Here is a 6,082-nt window from a genome sequence, read left to right as displayed (position 1 = left end):
CTGTGTTGGTTGACCATCTTTAAAGTGAGAGTAATCAATGAATACCACAAATGTAATTAATATCATGAGTGTAATTAAAAAATAAATTAAAAAAAGATTAAAAAATAAAGTGAGAGTTATCTCAGTAGCTCTCAGAAGACTGTTATATAAACACCTTGGGGTGTTGTGTTTATGTATGAGAAAGACACCGTTGTAGTTTCGGTGTTGGGGATGGAACTCGGGTCCATTTATCAACTTATAGTGATGACTTTAGTAAAAAGTAACCTGAAACTGGGCAGTGGTGGTGCACACCTCTAATCCCGGCCCTCGGGAGGCAGAGGCAGGCAGGTCTCTGTGAGTTCGAGAACAGCCTGGTCTACAGAGTGAGTTCCAGGACAGCCAGGCTACACAGGGAAACCCTGTCTCAAAAAAAACAAAAGACAAGAAAAACGAAATAAAAGAAATGAATAAAATATCGTATTGCGAACACACAGTGGCTGGCTGGAGGAATGGCCTGGGCTGGTTGTTAATACCCAGCCTGAATCAGGAAGTACAGCTGTGTAACAGATTGCCCTGAACATGGTGTCCTCGAGGTATGATGTGCTCCTTACTGCGCTCCCGGGTTAGGAGGCCGGGGAGGTGTGTATGCAGCTGGACCCTCTGCTCAGGCTGTAATGAGGGACCGGCCAGGTCTGGACTCTTCATGTAGAGACTCAGCTGGTGGACCACTTACCTCTCCAGATCCCTGTATGCCGGCAACGTTTGGTCCCTGGGGTTGTAAAGTTTTCATGGTTGGGTCCACTGTGAGGGGCGTGCAGACTTTATCATAATCGTGTTCATGTTGCATTCATTTATTTTATGTGTCTGCCTGTATGTCTGTCTCCTCACACATGCCTGGTGCCCACAGAGATCAGAAGAGGGCATCAGAGCCCCTGGAACTAGAGTTCGGGGTGGTTGTGAGCCGCCATGTGGGAGCTGGGACTCGGACCCCTCTCTCCAGCCCCCACCCCTCTCCTCAAGGTCTCACACTATGGCTCGGGCTAGCCTGGGACTCCCAGTGTAAAGCAGGGTGCCTTGAATTCATATAGATCCAGTTCACCAGGGCTAAAGGCGTGTGCCACTGTGTCCGGAGTGCCTGGCTTTTTATGTTGGCTCTGGGATTCGAACTCACATCCCTCACGTTTGCGTGGCAAACACCGTACCCACCGACTTGTCTTCCCCCCAACTGGCGGAAGGGAAGCTTTGCAGTCATGGGTCCCTTTGGCAGAGGTGTGTGGCATATCATGACACGTACCTGAGAAATATGGGCCAGGGCTGGGTGTGGCTCGGCATTGCCATTCCGGCCTGGTGTGATCCAAGGTTCACATGAGCACCACAGACATTTTTTTTGTTTGTTTGTTTTTTGGTTTTTTTTTGAGACAGGGTTTCTGTGTGTAGTTTTGGTTCCTGTCCTGGATCTCACTCTGTAGACCAGGCTGGTCTCGAACTCACAGAGATCCTCCTGCCTCTGCCTCCCAGTGCTGGGATTAAAGGCGTGTGCCACCACCGCCTGGCTCAGACATTTTTTTTTTTTAAGGAGGAAGCCAGGAAGCCAGGAGGTCAGCCTGGGCCACAGAAGTAGATCTTAGAAGGAGGGAGAGAGGAGGGAGGGAGAAAGAGGAGGGAGGGAGAGAGGAGGGAGAGAGAGATGGGAGGGGGGAGAAAAACAGAGAGAGGGAAAAACTAGTGACAAGGAGCACATCTGTCTCTAAGCACTGGAGGCGGAGTTCAGGGTCACCCTTGGCTACATTACAAGTTCAAGGCCAGCCTGGGCTACCAGAGACACTGTCTCAAAAGAAGCAATCAGAAACCGGTCACGAAGGTCAGGGAAGGCCTTTGTGGGGCGGTGGACACGGCTCTGCCCCGTGGGCTGAGATGGTTGGCACAGGCAGAGGATAAAGAGGAGGAGAAATCTGGGAAGAGGGATTGAAAGAGAGGTAGGAGCCAGAGAAGGAGGAGGATTCCAGGGGCCAGCCACCCAGCTACACAGCAAGCCGCCGCGGAGTAGGAATAAAATTCAGGGGAATAGAAAAGGAAAAAGAGAGATGGGGTAATTTAAGAAAAGCTGGCAGGACACTAAGTCAAGCTAAGGCTGGGCATTCATAAGTGATACTAAGCCTCCGGGTATGATTTATTTGGGAGCTGGGTGGTGGCACCCCAACAAAGAGCCCCAAAAAACCAACAACAGTTAAGGCTTCAGGGTGGCGATCTGAGGCAGGGAGTGGACGGCTCCCCTTGCCCATTTCTCAGATGGGTCCATTGATGTGCAAGGCAAGAACAGAACCCAGGGTCCTGAGCTAGGAGGACACTGTGCAATCTGTATTAGTCAGCTACTGCTGAGTAACAAAAGGAACCAAGGGTAGCTTGCTTTCCAGCACTTACTCACCTGTCAGTGTCATCCCCTTACAACCACTCCCTCCTCCTCGTTTATGCTGTTGCCAAGGTCACCGAGACCTGGAGGGGAGCTTCAGCGAGTCACATGAAGAGCCAGGGTGACGGGGTGAAGCCTGGATACAGCATGTACAAAGGGCCCGGGAGGCAGGATTGAGCTACAGGACGGGCTAGGAACATGGAAGGCTGGCGTCAACCTCTGCAGTGGAGGACGACCCTGAGCTGCTCCTGCTCATGGCCACACCTCTTCACCTAGTTAACTTAGCCACATCGAGGTGCTGGAAAGAGAACCCAGGAACGCCAGGGAATCTGTCCACCTCTGAGCCATACCCTGAACCTTTTATGGTGTTTTGTTTTGAAATTCTATTTTTTTGTTTTTCCTGAGACAGGGTTTCTTGGTGCAGCCTAGGCTGTCCTGGAACTCACTCTGTAGACCAGGCTGGCCGCCAACTCAGAGATCCTCCTGCCTCTGCCTGCTAAGTGCCGGGGTTAAGTTGTGCGCCACCGCCGCCCGGCGATTTATTTTCTTTTCTGAGTGTTTGAGCAGCACGTATGGGCACCACTTGCGTGCAGCTCCTGGGGCAGCCAAGAGGACGTCCAGTCCCTCGGCACTGGAGTCATAGACAGCTGTGAGCTGCCATGTGGGCACTGGGAACTGAACCTGGGTCCTCTGGAAGAGCAGGCAGCGCACTGAGCCATCTCTCCAGCCCCATGAAACCTTTGTTCTTATGTACTTACTTGTTTGTTGGTTTTTGGGAAAAAAAACCAAAAAAACAAAAAACATTCTTTGTGTCTTGAGAGTGATTGTCATGTGCGGGTGGCTGATGGAGGAGGCCAGGAGAGGGAGTCAGACCCACCCCCAACTTCAAGCTGGAGTTATAGGCTGTTGTAATGAGTCACCCCAAAACCACAGAGACTCACTGCCTCACTAGTGCTGGAATTAAAAGTGTGCCCCATGGCTGGAGGGATGGCTGTAGAGGTTAGAGCACTGGCTGCTCTTCCCCAAGTCCTGAGCTCAATCCCCAGCACCCACATGGTGGCTCACAACCATCTTAAAAATGTGCCCCACGACACTGGACTTAATACAGTATTTTCTTGAGATTTAATTTTCTTCTTTTCTGTTCTTTTTTTCTAAACATGGTTTCTCTGTGTAGCTCTGGCTGTCCTGGAACTCACTCTGTAGACCAGGCTGACCTTGAACTCACAGAGATCCACCTGCCTCTGTATCTCAGTGCTGGGATTAAAAGTGTATGTCACCAGTCCTGGCCCAGTTTTGGTATTTTTATTTTTGTTTTTTCCTTTGGAGAAAGAGTCTGAATATGTAGCCCAGGCTGACCTGGAACGCACTCTGTAGCCCAAACTGGCCTGGAACTCACCAAGTATTGGAGGATGACCTTGAAATCCTGATGCCCCTGCCTCCATCTCCCAAGCCACGGATGACAGGTGTACTGCACGTCTGATTTCTGTGGTGCTGGGTAGGGCACTGGAGCTCCTGTCCTGCTAGGTGGGCACTCTACCCACTGAAGCCCCGCCTCAGACATTACTCTTTGCTCCGTGTCGGCCTCCCCAACGCCATTTCCCCTGGCCTTCTACGGTTTGGAACCTGATGTTTCTCGGGAAAAATTCTCATTATTGAAGGGGTAGTGAGTTCCAGAATTCCCAAATTAAAAGACTCAAAAGTACATCCAGCAGCCACCCGACCTAGTGCATGCCTGTGATCCCAGCTTGGAGGCAGGAGGATCAGGAATTCGGGGGAGACAGAGGAGGAGGGAGGGGGGCTGCTTCTTCCCCACCCCGCCTGACCATTGTTTTGAATCACAGATCGAGGTCCTCATCTTTCCATTTGTAAATACTTCCAAGTTTGGGCTGGAGAAGTGGGCCAGTGGTTAGAGCACCAGCTGCCCTACCAGAAGTCCCAGGTTCGGTTCCCAGCACCGGCATGGCAGTTCACAACCATCTGTAGTTCTAGCACCAGGGGACTCAACGCCTCCTTTTAGCCTATGTGGACACACACACACACACACACACACACACACACACACACACACACACAAACACAGTAAGTCTCCAAAGAGTTCCAAGTGTGACTCTGACCCAGAGTTCCTCAGCAGTGGTGACTCCTCCCCTCAGAGGACGCCGGGTGACATCTTGGGCACGCGTGGCTGTCACCCAGGGGCAGGGAGCGATGTGGGTGTCTGAGACGGCCATGTCAGAACAGTGAAATGGAAGGTGGAAGTCCAGAGTCTCTGAGAGGGGCTGTCTGCCTCCCCTGTATGTTTTGTGAAACTATTCTTTGCGTTTTATTATCTTGCACGTGTATGAGGGTGTCCTCTGAACGTGTGTGTGTGTGTGTGCACTGTGCAGGCCTGGTGCCCCTGGTCCAGAGTAACCCCCAGAGTGGAGTCACAGCTGTGAGCGGCCTCCCTCTCCGGCCTGTTTCTCTCAATGTTTTCCTTTATTTGTGTACGTGCCTGCGGAATCGGCTCCTCCCTCCGCCCGCCGTGCATCCTGCCGCCTGAACCCCTTCTCCTGCTGAGGGGTCGGGTCCCCAGGGCTCTCCTGCGGCGGTCCACGCCGCCCCCTGGTGGCCCGAGGGGCCCGTGGACCTAACAGTTGTGTGTGAGCTGTCCAGTGTGGAGTCCAGCTGCGGGAGCACCCGCCCTCGACGAACCCCAACCCTTCTTCTCATACAGGCGGCAAAGCAGGCACACGCGAAAAATAAACACGTTTAAAATATTAAAAATGACCAGACCAAAGAACACCCCAGACCGTGCCCTGCTGGGGAGCCGAGGCCCGCAGCGACGCCCATCTTACCACACCGCATTTTATTTTTATTTTTGTTTTTATTTGGTTTTTTGGAGACAGGGTTTCCCTGTGTAGCTCTGCACCTGTCCTGGAACTCCCTCTGTAGACCAGGCTGGCCTCGAACTCACAGACATCCACCTGCCTCTGCCTCCCGAGGGCTGGGACTAAAGGAGTGCGCCACCACCGCCCGGCACCAAGCCACATTTTTTGACAGCTGCTATTTTATTTAAAAAAAAATTATTGTGTGTGTGCGTGTGTGTGTGTGTGCGGGCGTGTGCGGGCGTGTGTGTGCGCGCGCGCGCGCTGGCCACGGGTCAGAGAGCCACCGCGGGAGGAGGGTCTCCCCTCCGCCTGTGAGTGTCCGGGGATCGAACTCAGGTCGTCCGCCTTGGCGGCGAGCGCCCGCAGCCGCAGAGCCGTTCCCCGCGGCGCTCGGCCGGCGTCGGTGCGCGCTCGGACCCCCGCGGCGCCCCAGGACGGCCCCAGGCTCCCACTCGCTCGGTTTGAGCCCTTTGACCCCGTCCCCAAGGGCCGTCGGGAACGAGCCCGGGCGGGTCCCACTCGCGGCCGTTCCCCGGAGGACGTTGACGCGCGTAAACTCTAACCCGAGTCCCGAAACTCCGAGGTCACCGCCCCAAACCCTACCGTGGCCCCCCATCAGTCCCGTCTGCTGACGGGCGTCTACAACAACCATTGAGAGATAAGATCCCGCCCACCCACACCAGCGCTGACCAATTCCACCTCTGGAGCCCCGCCGAGGGGCGGGGCTTGAAGCCACAGCCCACAGCCGTTCACGTCGCTCCCTAACAGGAGCTTGCACACTCCAAGTCCCGTTGACGGGCGTCTGAGCCAACCAATGAGAACGTAG

This window comes from Peromyscus californicus, unplaced genomic scaffold (genome assembly GCF_007827085.1).
Source record: "Peromyscus californicus insignis strain IS unplaced genomic scaffold, ASM782708v3 Scaffold_1__1_contigs__length_55948999, whole genome shotgun sequence".
NCBI classification, from domain to species: Eukaryota; Metazoa; Chordata; class Mammalia; order Rodentia; family Cricetidae; genus Peromyscus; species Peromyscus californicus.
This window is presented reverse-complemented; position numbering follows the sequence as displayed.